General features: G+C 39.9%; 1 protein-coding gene across 1 annotated transcript in view; it reads left to right on the plus strand.

Annotated features, from left to right (window-relative positions):
• Nucleotides 1–2,924: 2,924 nt before the first annotated feature.
• Nucleotides 2,925–13,879, plus strand: part of LOC125985381 (complexin-2) — a 56,491-nt gene continuing 45,536 nt past the window's right edge. Inside the window, exon 1 of the mRNA XM_049748193.2 lies at nucleotides 2,925–3,074. The gene's annotated coding sequence lies outside the window, so the exon portion shown is untranslated. The remainder of the gene's footprint in view (nucleotides 3,075–13,879) is intronic.

Consider the following 13,879-nt stretch of genomic DNA (forward strand, 5'->3'; position numbering starts at 1 on the left):
TCAGAGGTGAGCCGACCTCCCGCGAACTAATTAGGCCTATTGTGAGGCAAGCTAATGAGCGGCTCTCATTTGGCCACAAATTAGATGCTCGACTCACGGCAAGCAACACCATGAAGGCACGGACGGTCACAGGAAGCCACATGGCCGAGATTGATGTCCTCAAGTGGGGGCTTTCTCTCCAGAGACACCTGCTGATCCCGTTAACTGAGGAGACTAATTAGTCACTGGCAGGCATGGCAGTGGGTACCTCAGTCACTGAGCTTCTCTGTGTATGCTTTAAAGCTAAAGCAATTAGTATTCTGTATCCCAAACATTCAGAGTGCCACTGTTCCTACTGACACAAATGTCCCCAAAACAGAAACCTGAATATGGTTAAGTAAAGATTTCTTCACATAAATAATATATTAACAACACGCATGCTAGTGGGGAGGCCCCCATTAACAACATTGGCTAATGATAATTTAATATGACGTCCCTTGCATCGGCAATTTGTATATGTAAAGAATTTTTTTTACCAATTGTCTTGTGACTACAAGATGCCCTCCAATTAAAATGTAAATTTTAATTTAAAATAATGTAAAGATTATAATTTATAATTCTTAAAAGAAACTAAGTAAGTACAGAATAGCCCCCACAATTGAATCTGCGTCTTTTAACCTGAAGCGCCTTATGGTGCAGAAAATACGGTAATTAGTTCTACACTTGAACTGCTTTGCTACCTTCATACAAAGAAATTGAGTTGAAAACTGTGATAAATCACCAAAACTGTCAACAATTACTATGTATAAAGTACATATTGGCAAGCATGCGGGAAACACAGGCACACTAGTTCTTGCTGCCAAGTTCCGAAATGAGTTTTCTGGCCAAATGTGAACGGTATCATTCAACCTTCAGAAGTCCTGACTGGGTACAAAATCTGTGAAACTCATACACGCTAACTTCACGACGTTAGTATTGATATAGCTTGTGTTCGTGTACATGACATCACTTCACATGTGGATTATATCAGTTCAGATAAAATCACTGCAACAATTTATTTATAATGAGCAGAGCCTGTATTTTAATGATGACGTATCATAAATTACAGACAGCGTGGGACTCGATTAAACAGAATTGTGTTACATTGATATTTGATGTACTCAACTGTTTTTGAAACTGATTTTATGGGAAGAAAAAGATCTTGAATGGGTGTGTTGAAGTGTCACGAAGCGGAAGTGGCTGGGAGCGTTATCTTTCACCACTCCAAATACATGTACACACAAACGACAGTACAAATACCACCCAAGTTGTTTTATTTTCTCTTTGCGGTTTGTCTGCAATATTGTAGGCTGTGAAATCAGGCGAGTGATTCTAAAGGGAAAATAATGACCCTTGAAGTGACTCAACATTTGAGCATGGAACCATACCATAGTTCTGGAGAGGGTTTCAGAAAACATCACATAAAACATTGGCAATAATACAAACATGACAACTATCCCTAATGATACGTTGTTGTTTAAAGTGGTTACAGATGAAAGAGGAGAGATTCAAAGATGACCTAATATAATGGGACTGTACCATTTCTCAAAGTGGGATGCAACCATTCCCTATCCATTCCCCATCCATTCCCCATTTCTTACATTCAGCCCTGGCAGAAATGATAAAAAAAAGACGGGTATTTTTTGCATTACATCACACTGAGAATGTGTTAGCGTCTCTTGGCGTGATGCAGTGCAGTTGCACACCCACTCGCTCCATTCTTCTACCCCCCTCAGCTTTCTCTCTCACCCTATACATCAAACACAGGAAAGGGGAAAACGTCTTCAAATAGAACACAGTGCATATAAAATAATGTTATTGTGCATCATACTGCTGCTTTCTGGAGAAAAGCATGTGGCAAAGGCCAAATAGGGTATACGGTGAGCTCCAAGATCAGAAAACGGAATTGGCCTATCAATTAAGAGCAAATGAAATGCATGAGGGGAAAAGCAGTTGATTGGATTATGGTGGCGGTCAATTCATGGTCACAGTCACATGATCATGTGCACCCCAGGCTTCCACAGAGGCATGTAGGGGGTTCCCAATTTAGAAGTCCGTTACTGATCTTTTTAACGGTCTGCCTCTCTTCTTGGCTTGGTTGAAGAAGACACGTCTTTTTGTTTTTAAGTATAGGTATTGGCTTCTGGCTGTGCATCAGTATTAGTATTTTTATTTATATGTATCTATTTATAGTTTTGCCAATCTATGTGAATGACTGTTCTGGGTTAATTCAATTTATTAGTTTTTTTTGGGCAGTTGTTATAGAGCACAGGTGTCAAACTCAAGGCCAGATACGGCCCGCCACATCATTTGATGTGGCCCGCGAAGACAAATTATGCATCACATTCGTGTGTCATTACTAGAATTGCAAATTGTCTTCACTTTTAATATCTTTTTTTTTTAAATATTTGACCAGTTTTTACTTGTCTGATTTGAAAACGAGTTATTTGTCAGTTTGTTTTGTAGCTTTTACTGTATATAATATGAGATGCTCATACATTTATTTGGGTTGACAGAAGAAGCTATGACTACAATGCGGCCCGCGAAAAAAATGAGTTTGAGACCCCTGTTATAGAGGTTGTAATTTTAGTTATTGTAAAGTGGTAGTAGTAGTCGTAGTAGTAGTAGTTGTAGTTGTAGTTGTAGTAGTCGTTGTTGTTGTTGTTGTTGTTGTTGTTGTTGTTGTTGTTGTTGTTGTTTTTGCACATGTTTGTTTTTGCACTTGCTTGTTTTTGCACTTGCTTGTTTTTGCACTTGCAGCAGATAGCCAAAGGAGGCGGTGCGAATACTCTCCTAGTCCTTATAACGACCACAGGTGTAGGTGATTGGGTGTGGGGGTGAAAGGTCATGCATTTTTTACCACTGGGACTCAGTCAATGGGAGACTCGGATATTTAGGACGCTTGCACAACTATATAAAACATTATCTTCCCAATTTGGGGCCATTTTGGTCATTAAGTAACACTTTGAGTAGAAAGCAACCTATACTACACTCGGAAAGGAAAATTGTAAGGACAATGTAAAAACATCTCCCATGCAGCGACTACTGGGACAAAGGTTAGTCGCTACACTATACTTTTAAAGACAAATGTGTGATATTGAGTTTGGATGAATGTCTGCACTTGGATCCTTATTTACTAAACGCACACTCATGACAAGTTGTTGCAGTAATTTGTTATAATAGTGGCCAATTGGTTTCTGTAGTAGTAGAAGCAGATGTGTATTGTTAGGATGTCAAAGCGACATTGGTCAACAATTAGTGCATTGCAGTTCGGCATGAGTGGCCTTTGGCATGCATCCATTATTCATACACGAGTCCCCCTCTTCAACATGAACGCTCATGTTTAGCTGCAGCCACGTCTGGGGCCGTTGATTCGAAGCTCTTCAAAGGTTCCCATCAAGCTATTTGCACTGCCGCCTATGGATTTTACATGTCTGCGGCGTACTGGCAACACATTAGCAAGGAGAAGCTTTAAGGATCTGGAGCTTTCTCTTTGGCACATGGCAAGCCTCGACTGCTACGGAATCTCCTTTCCAATGATCAAAGCTAGAATTATTTTCATTTCAAAGATATTGGTAGGCTGAAGGTCGCTGAGGCAGAAGAGTAATAATCTGTTTCTCTTTGGCGCGCAGCTAGGCACTGTTGCAAAATCTTCTTTTAAATCTATCGTCAAGCGTCGTACTCTGTCAAAGCAATTTAATTTTGTTGATTCGAAAGACTGAAGACTCGTGATGGTGATAAAGAGCGCTAGCTACTGTATACGTTTTTCTCTTGGGTACTCAACCAGCCTCAAATGTCAATGCATCTTTAGTTAGCCTTGAAAATGTCAGACTGACATGACATGCTGAATGTGATTGGTTTAGGTTTTTCTTTGGCACTTGAGTGGCCACAATTGTCAACAAATCATCGTCTTACTCACTTAATCAATTATTCTATTGGTTTTGTAGATACTGTATATTCAGATCGAGAAGGTTGCTGTGATATAGCTACATGTTTCTCTTCGGTGCTCAACCAACCGTAGATCTTTCAATGGATCGATAGAATTCGTAGAGTACCATCAATGCAATGATTCCATTGACAGCAATCAGACACCAAAACTTTACCACGACAAATTTTCATTCTTATGTCACAGCACAAATTCACACAACTTAAGCACATCAGACCTTGTGTGATTACTGTCTGTACACCTCGGCGTTTTATGGTGACATAAACTCAGCTTTTGTCTACTTGCGTGTCAGCCGGGGGTAAAAAAAAAAAAAAGAAAGAAGTGCCAAACATCATTAAGATGCGTTCCAAAGGTCAGTTCTGTGGACGCAAGCATTCAGCTCTTGTCTGGCACCTCATTAGCAGGTGTACCTAATATTTTGGCCAGTGTGACCTTTTTTGTTGAGTGGCGTGTGCGCTACTGCGTGACCTCCATTTGGCCCGAGCCACTCTCATTAACACAGATGGCATTTGGACTTGGTCGATATTTGTGTATGTGTGTGCGATCGTGCGCGCGCGTCCACATGTGAGTCTTGAATAAGACTTTAGATTAAATAACTTATTTTGACAAAATAAGGCTTGTCTGTACAATGATTTCCAATGGACAAATTGGGATCATACTTGCACTGGCGACAAAAGTAGGCTCCCCTGGTTGACATCCTAACCCATCTTTAAAAGCCCCATTTGAAACGTTTAACTCTTGGAACTACTTCAAAACATGAACCCTAATATGAAGCCTTAACTCAGGCTTAAAATGCTACTTTGAAACTTTTAGGTTGCGTTACAAAGCCTCTCTCCCCCTTGTCATTGCCTTCACCTTGTGGGCAACCTTCCTGTTGTCATTGAGACCCCACAGGAGTGTGGACCAATCACTTATGCTCCTGGTTGACCACCTTCTCCTCTTCCTCTACTTTTCACACCATTACACCAACAAGAGCAGTGTTGAGAAAATCGATAGCGGCCCAACACCTGTGTGGTAGTTTGTGCTCTCACAGGGAAAGTCTGATAGTGTTAGATGAGCTACACACACACACGAGAGACCTGAGTCCACTTAAATTACTAACCAAAACAACAGCACTCACTGTAAAGGAACCTGTATGCATGTTGCGAACCACTACAAATTTTAAAACATTTTCCTAAAGAGAAAACATTTTTGTTCATCTTTTAAGTTGGTATTTGCCACACATTTTTAAAGGTATAGTTGTTCATCTTGAGTCATTCCTTGAGTTTCTTGAGTCGTGCTTTTTTCCTGAAAAAAAAAGCACTTTTAAGTTTTTTTTTTATGTAGGGTAATACATTTATTAAGTACAAAACAATTTTGTTTTTTTACCATAAAAATTGAAAAAAAATTTTCAGAGAAAAAAACTATTTTCTTTTCTACACAAATTTAATTAATTAATTTTTTTTTAAATATATTTATTTTTTTGGGAAGGTGGATTTTTTTCATAACAAAGTTGGTCATATTTCCCACTTGCAGCCAAGGCGCATATACCAGAAGACAGTATGAAAGTATGAAACGGAGATTCTTTTTAAATTCTTAATGTTTTAATTGATTGTTACTGAATGTTTCTATAAAGTACAGTTAAGTACAATACTGTAGTAGAGTGTTATTGTCCTTATTTCAAAACACCCAAAAAATGGGAGTTTGCTGTAACTTATCATTTCCATTCATTTTAAAGGTAAAGATCATTTCCGACTTTGAGTTACAAGCGTGGTCACAGAAAGAATGAAACTCGTACGTCAAAGCACCACTGTATGTATTTTATTGTGGCGTTTTTTGTGAATGGTTTCCTGTAAGGATGGATTACATAGCAATCCAAATCATTAGCGATCTTGGCCTAATGTGGTGAAGCCTTCCCCATACCATTTTCTCTCTGACCTCCCACAGGCTGGCTGTGGGAGGCTAATGCGACGCTAATGTGGTTAGCGATTGTTTTTTTTTTTTTTTTTAAAGGTCAGTCGACAACTGCCAGAGGAGGATCATATGTTGCCCACAGCCAAGCATCAAAACATCAGCATGTTGCCCCCTCATCAGCGCATTAGGAAAAAAATGAAACAATTTATCCTTACCGTTACTTTAGTCTAAGCAAATCATGTTATATTTTTATTTTTTGAAATTTTTTTAGGACTAGCATCATCACTAATATTTAAATTCAAAGTACTGTAGACAGAAGCATAATAATTAACAACTGTGGTAGAAAATGGATGGATGGAAGTTATGATAGGACAAGCAAAAATACTGGTGATTTATGAGGGGGAAAAAAAATCATTTCACAACAGCAAAGATTGTATGCTGCTTTTCCCATGACTATTGCATGGGGGAAAAATACATGTTGAATGTTTATTATTTGCACATTAATTACCAGCACAAGATGGTGATTAACTTGATGATGATGATTGGTTTATTTATGGGCAAATCTTCTATCTTTTTACTTCATGTTCTAAAGAATTCAATAGATTTTTTCCCCCCCACCATCGAGACCATTGAGCCATTGAGAACTGCAGGGAGGAATTACAGTCTCCTCCAAAAGTATTGGAACAGCGGGGTCAACTCCTTTGTTTCTGTTGTATATTAAAGACATTTAGGTTTAATAGAAGACAGTAGTTCAACTTTTATTTTGTGGTACATCTGAAACCTCAAAGCAAAGGAATTGGCCTTGTGGTCTCAATACCGTTGGAGGGAACTGTATCTTGATGTGGTAATGATTACATCATCCATCCATCCATTTTCCGAACCGCTTAGTCCCCACGGGGGTCGCGGGCGTGCTGGAGCCTATCCCAGCCGTCATCGGGCAGTAGGCGGGGGACACCCTGAACCGGTTGCCAGCCAATCGCAGGGCACACAGAGACAAACAACCATTCGCACTCGCACTCACACCTAGGGACAATTTGGAGTGATCAATCGGCCTACCAAGCATGTTTTTGGGATGTGGGAGGAAACCGGAGTGCCCGGAGAAAACCCACGCGGGCTCGGGGAGAACATGCAAACTCCGCACAGGGAGGGCCGGAGGTGGAATCGAACCCGCACCCTCCTAACTGTGAGGCGGACGTGCTACCCAGTGCGCCACCGAGCCGCCTGATTACATCATATGGATACTTATTTTCATAGAAATTATGAAATTTTCCTGAGATTTTGGCATGTTCATTGAGGATATTGTTGGAATCCATAACTGCGTTATTGTCCAAAAGTTTGATCCTGGTCCGTATCATCCAGGTGGCCTGAAAGATAAATAAATGTTAGTACCAAATTAATTATGGTCCAAACATCCATCAAGTCTTAATATTTATATAAATAGTTGATATATAACATTCACTAGAATGCACATTTAAAGGCCCAATTTTGGCGCAAAAATTGCCGCAGTTTTGTGCTGGAGCAAGACTAATTTACAGTGTATGGGAATTTGGCAGACACGTTGTGTCAATTTGGGCATTGAATAATAATAATAATGATAAATTGTATTTATATTTCACTTTACATTTTAAGAAAACCTCAAATTGTAATCATTATCATCAGAATAATGTTTATTACACCCCCCCTCCCACGCCTCCCAAGACCGCAACACAAAATTATGGGGCGGAGAAGTGCCACACATGGCCGCGGGAACAGCAAAACTAGGGCCTTAAATCTCAGTTTCTGTGTAGAATTTATAATGTCATAAGTCATGCTAGTAAAGCACAGTACAGTGAGGAGCCTCCCATCTTCATCATCTTTATCATCTTCATCACTTTGTCACCTGTCATGACTCCTGCAGATACTGAAAGGTCAGCCAATGTGCTGCCACTGCACACATGCACAAAACATGTGAAGACTGATGTGTTTGTGTGTGTGTTTTTTAAAAGAAATTTACATGATATTATAAAGACACACTCTGTTATAATTGGTCTCTGGGAGAATTGAAAAGGAATGGCATTTATTGGAGAAGAGGAAACAAAGTTGTCTGTGTGGAGGGTAACATCAGCTACGTTCATATATCTTTAAACCCCAAAAACATATTATAACCACATAGATCAGGGGTCTCAAACTTAGGTCCTCGAGGGTCGCTTTCTTGCATGTCTTAGCTTTCCTTCTGAACCACACCTGATTCAACTATTCGGCCCACCAGCAAGTTCTGCGGGACCCTGATAACGATCCTGATCATTTGAATCAGGTGTGTTGAAGAAGGAAAACCTCTAAAATATGCAGGAAAGTGGCCCCAGGGGACCAGAGTTGCAGACCCCTGACATCATCATGATCATCAAAGACACTGCAAGGACATGCCATAAGCTCGTTCTCAAAAATACACAATGAGAGGATACTCCGAGACACACCGTGAACACATCCTCAAAGACACGTCATAAACGCGTAGCCATGGTACGTTCTCAAAAGACGCATCCACAAAACAGGACATAAACTCACACTGTAAGCATATCCTCAAAAATGTCATCAACACATCCTCTAAGACACCTCTGAATCATCCCAAAAGTCATAATGTCAAAGACGCACTGCAAACACATCCCTAAAAACACATTATGAAAACAACTGTATGAAGACACCGTAAACTACCTCCTGAAAGCCATGACGTAACATTATCCTCAACAACACACAATGAACACAACCTCTAAGACACACTAAACACATCCTCAAAAACTCACCCACCACACACGTATCTCATGAACACATCATGAAAGACCATAAGAACACCATAAACACTATACTTAGTGCGTGTAATGGAGGCATGTTCAAAGATTTAGTGGGATTCACTTATTCATTTATTTATCTTCAGTATTTTTAGCGTGACCTTAAACTACAATCCAATGAAATAATTCAGTCACTGAGGATAATTCATGTAACAATAGAGAATTGGATAGGCAAATGTATCATGAGTAAACTCGCACAAATGTCTGCCACTTTGGTTTGAAACAGATATTTTAGGTTCATTTTGGCCACTTCCATACTTGACCTATGGATTTTGTCTGATCTAAGTTTAAAGCATTATGTACAAAACTGATGGACAATGTTAAATTTGAAAACTTTAAGGTCTGAACATTCTGTGCATGATGGCAAAATGTAATGACTTGCCATTAAACACAAGTACGTTACTGAGGTCCATCGAAATGGAGCCAATGTTCTCATTTCTAGGTCAAGTTGCTCTTGCCCACCTGAAATTATGAATTTGAAATACTAGCTTCTATTGCTCGAATACAATCAGGGACTTGAGTTGTGGAATCAGATAGATGTTAGACTAATCCAAAGTGGGAGTGGGTTTGAAAGTGCAAAAAACTGGCGAAAATAAATGTTCAACAGATCAAATGAGAGTGGAGAATAAATCCAAATTAGTTGGGTACAGTTTTGGTTGGAAAGCCTGAGCATGAAACCAGAGAGATATCTTTTGCAGTTGTCTACTTTGAATGTAATTAAAGTGATCATATCTGGATATAAAACAGGTTGGCAAGTGTTACCTTGCCTTGGGTTTTTATTGATTGCCCAGGAAAAGGTTTGAGGCCGAGCTTTAAATTCCAGCAGAAAAGCTTTTTTTCATTGCAAAAATTTATTGCTGCCACTGTCATAATCCTCAAAATGATTTGTTGTCAAGTGATGCGGCCGCTGTACGCAAACAGCGGCGCAATCACCGGCTGTCATTTCCACCCCACGCTTTCACTTGTAATGGATTTCCTGGTGTTGCTGTGCAGTCATATTTGGCCCCTTCAGCACTGCTGGAAAACAACACGGACGATATATTTTTTTTTCCCTCTCGGTAGTCTCTTTCACGACATGCCAACTGTGCTAGTTTTCTCTTTAACATATTGCTGCATATTCCTTTCCCTCTGTATGGAGCCATTGTTTTTGATAGCCTTCACAGCTTTTAACGAAGGTAAATGGGCTTTTCAAAGCGCTTCACAATGAAGTCTTCATCCACCTACTGATGACGCAGTATGAGGAGCAGCTGGGGCTTCACTATCTTGCTCAAGGATACTTTGAAATGGTCACAATGGCCGGAAATCAAACCCCCAAATTCTGAGTTGGAAATGACCACTTGACTACGCTGCTCCAAAGATGGCAATATGTACATCTGAACACAAATTAGTTATACCAGTTTATTGCTAAATATCGAGTACTGTAGTAGGGGTGCCACAATGGCCACCTTGCTTAGCAAATCTACCTACTTGAGAGTTTAGAGATGTTGGGTTCAAATACGGCATGAATGGGAACATATTTTCGTTTGCAATGCCAACCTGGCTGTAGAAAGCAGAATAAAACAACAAAAAAGCAAACATAAGCAACAAACAGTACACACAAAATCTCAAATACACCATGAACGCATCTTCAAGGCACATGAGAATATCCTCAAAGACATGCAGAGTGAACACATCCTCAAAGACACAACATGAATTCAATGTTAAAAGCGCCAACATCATTATTAAGCCTATGTGCTGGTGGGTTCTGTGTGACAGCAAACTTTTCAAAAATAGGAGCCTTTCAAAAATAGTATAAAGATTAGAAAATTTATGAATGTTTTTTGTTTAACTCTCGCCACTTTAAACGGCTGCACATGAACCGAGATCTATCAAACAGACACACTTTTTTGGGTGTGACTTTTGCAAATTAGTAAACTGCGGCCACGCGTCGGCACGATGAATTCTAATTGATCAATATACCCACATACATAAATGCGAAGAAAATGGGCTGGTCAGCAAGTGTCGTGAATCCGACGGGGATTTTGCACATATGCTCAGCTTGTGCAATCCTACGCATTTATTAGTAAATGAAAATCGTGGTCTGTTACTATCAGAAGTCCTCACTCAAGCTTTATAGTCTTGATTTTAGAATTACTCAGGCGCTGATGGCGGCAAATGAGCCAAGCCCTCTTTTAGACGATGTTGGTTTTTCACAGATACAACCTCAACAAGATGATGACCACGGTTCAGAAAATGGCTGTTCTTAACTCAATTCAAATCAGCTCTGATTTGTGCACAGCCCCAGTAAATAGGACATAGATAACAGCTAACAATTGTGATCTTATTTCCATTTGGACTCCAGCAGACTTTTTTTTTTTTTTTTTTTACAAAATGACATGCCATGCAGGTTTCAGATTATTAAATGGATGGCGTGTTGCTGGTATTCCAAGAGCAATCTAGATTTTCGAATGAGATAGTGTGAGTGCATTAACGTCATGCCAGGGCAGATGAGGCAAATCCATTCTGGTTCATTCATTGTGACAATAATTGGAGAGAAGCCGCCTGATGCCTGCGGACGTGGCTATGTTACTTCTTTTTGACCATGGCGATTGCGTAATAATAAGCAGACTTTTCAGATGAACATCTGGACCGCTGACTAAATGGATCCACTGAAAATTGTGTAGTCGGATACATATCATTTTTTACAGCGTGGATTAAAAACACCTGTGATATTTGTGTTCAACTCTACTTTTTTTTAATTAATATATATTTTGGCTTTGTTTAAGATTCCAAATTGTCTTTTTGAGACTTTCATGTATCCCCAAAAACATTGTAGGTGATTGAGTTCATTCATGTCTAGGTTGTCTCTGATGTTTACAAAACAGTGTCATATTTACAAAAACTCCAGTTTGTTTTCAATGCTAACTAAATCAAATACTTTATTTAAAGAAAAAATATTTCGATTAAAAAAAAAAAATTGTAACGATAAATTGTCCAAAGTTGTCTTCCAATATGTATGTTAAGGTTCTTGAATGCTCTAAATTCTCTTTCACACAAATTATATGCAAAACATGCACGTTTAGGTATTTAGGAACCTTATTCACAAACACACATAACTCCAGTTATATGTGAATTGACATTTTCGCCATTATAGTTCCTGTCAAGTGTGACGTGTGGGTGAGGTCTCCGTTCCCGGGCTTGTTTTTGTCTTCCCAAGGACAGAAGGTGTCAATCGCGTACAGGATATCCGACAGCCCGCTGTAGGTGCTGCTCATTATGAACAAGAACAAGAAGGAAATTTCTTCTCTTGGGCAGAATCAGGAGAGGACAGATAAAGCTTCAAGCTGCTAATGAAGCTGAGACTACAGACATCTTGTCTCCTTTATAGGCTATATAAAGGCAAAATAATTGCACTGCAGGACACGGCCTCTCTGACTTCCACCTGACTTAATATTCTTGTGGCAGTGTTTTCTACGTTACAACAACTTAACGTACATGTTTATATAAACATCAATTAGTCAATAATTGCGCAAACATGTCTTTTTAAACATCTCAATAACATGTCATGAACAAACATAAACTAAAAGCTTAAAATTTAATACAATGAAATCCATATGTGAAAAGAATTATTTTTTTAATTACTAAATTTGTAAAAATCTAACATTTGCACTCTCTGGCTTTACAATGAAAATAATGCTTCATTTTTGTTTCCCCCCCCCCCCCCCCCACACACACACACACTGCTCCCCCAAAAAAGCCACACATGCAGCGTTCAAGTGTTCTATTAATACAAAATGAGGGCCCGCCGCTGTGTTCCAGATTGATCGTTTTAATTAAACTGGCTCAGGGACAAATGGGCCCACATGAATCACTCATGAGCCCACTTGTTATTTAGCAGAGGTTTAAAAACACAAATGGAAAAAAAAAAAATCTATAACTTCTCTTGTGTCTGTGCCTGACCTTTGTGTGAACGTACACAACAGGTTTGACCAAGCACTCACCTTGTGGAGTTAAATACTTGAATCACAGCCTCTTGAAAAAGAACCTCTACTCAGTTTTGAATTGCGAAGAAGCACTACAATCAGGTTAAATTTGTCAGTAATTTTTAACTTTATGAAATGGTAGCATTAAATCTGAGTGAACCCAATGTGGGTGCCATGTATTTTTTATTTACATTGGATAATATTGCAGCTCTTTGGAGCTTTTGGCTTCAAGAAAAAAAAATGGCAGCTGTTCATCCATAACATTCAGGGCCCTTTTTTGTGCTCAAGGTAAAACCAGGAGTAACTACATTTTTGTGCAAGTCATTATTTCTCACTCACTCACTCACTCACTCACTCACTCACTCACTCACTCACTCACTCACTCACTCACTCACTCACTCACTCACTCACTCACTCACTCACTCACTCACTCACTCACTCACTCACTCACTCACTCACTCACTCACTCACTCACTCACTCACTCACTCACATGGATGCTCCTTCCCCGGCTTTAAAATGCTGCCGCCAGCCCACATGCCGACATGGGTGGTCGTCGGTACGAGGCCTTTGGGGGGGACCACTTTGGTGCAATGTAGCACTACTTTGAGACCTGTTGGCTGGATGAGAGTCAAGTGATCTGATCACTTGTTACTGCAAGCCTTCTCTACACTTTGATTATTGACTTCAGGTTATTGATCCCTTTGGATTCATTTAGTGTGTGCATGCGTGTGTGCGTGTCTGTGTTAGTTTCCCTATTTTTATGATTTGTTGCTGTTATGATAATGACTAAAGTTGTCTTCTCATCTTGGAGGCCAATTTGATATCATTTGATAAGTGGACCCTCATTTGAATGGACCTGGAGTACGTGGCCCCACCAATATAACAGACGAGAGCTGCAAAAGTGTCCAGCTGGTACTCAAAACGCCCGTGCATAGCGAGCAAAGTTCCTTCGTTCCAAAATTGGCTGCTGTTGTTTGACACAATCGACTCAACTTGTGCTGCCGGCCGAATTGAGACCCCCTCCGGGTTGGCCTGGGAAGTTTTAAGACGGCGCCAGCGCGCAGCCGGGGGCTTTCGACAGCCTTGGGCTGCTGCACACTCAACAGGTGCTAATTACTTGAGCGTTCGTCTCACAAACACTCCATTCTGATTTTGGTCGATTTGCAAGCCCTTCACCAGGGCATCCAAACATAATCACAGCAATGTTAAAGGTGAGGTAAAAAGTTTTCTTAATATT

The sequence above is a fragment of the Syngnathus scovelli genome, chromosome 1, assembly GCF_024217435.2.
Source record: "Syngnathus scovelli strain Florida chromosome 1, RoL_Ssco_1.2, whole genome shotgun sequence".
NCBI lineage: Eukaryota > Metazoa > Chordata > Actinopteri > Syngnathiformes > Syngnathidae > Syngnathus > Syngnathus scovelli.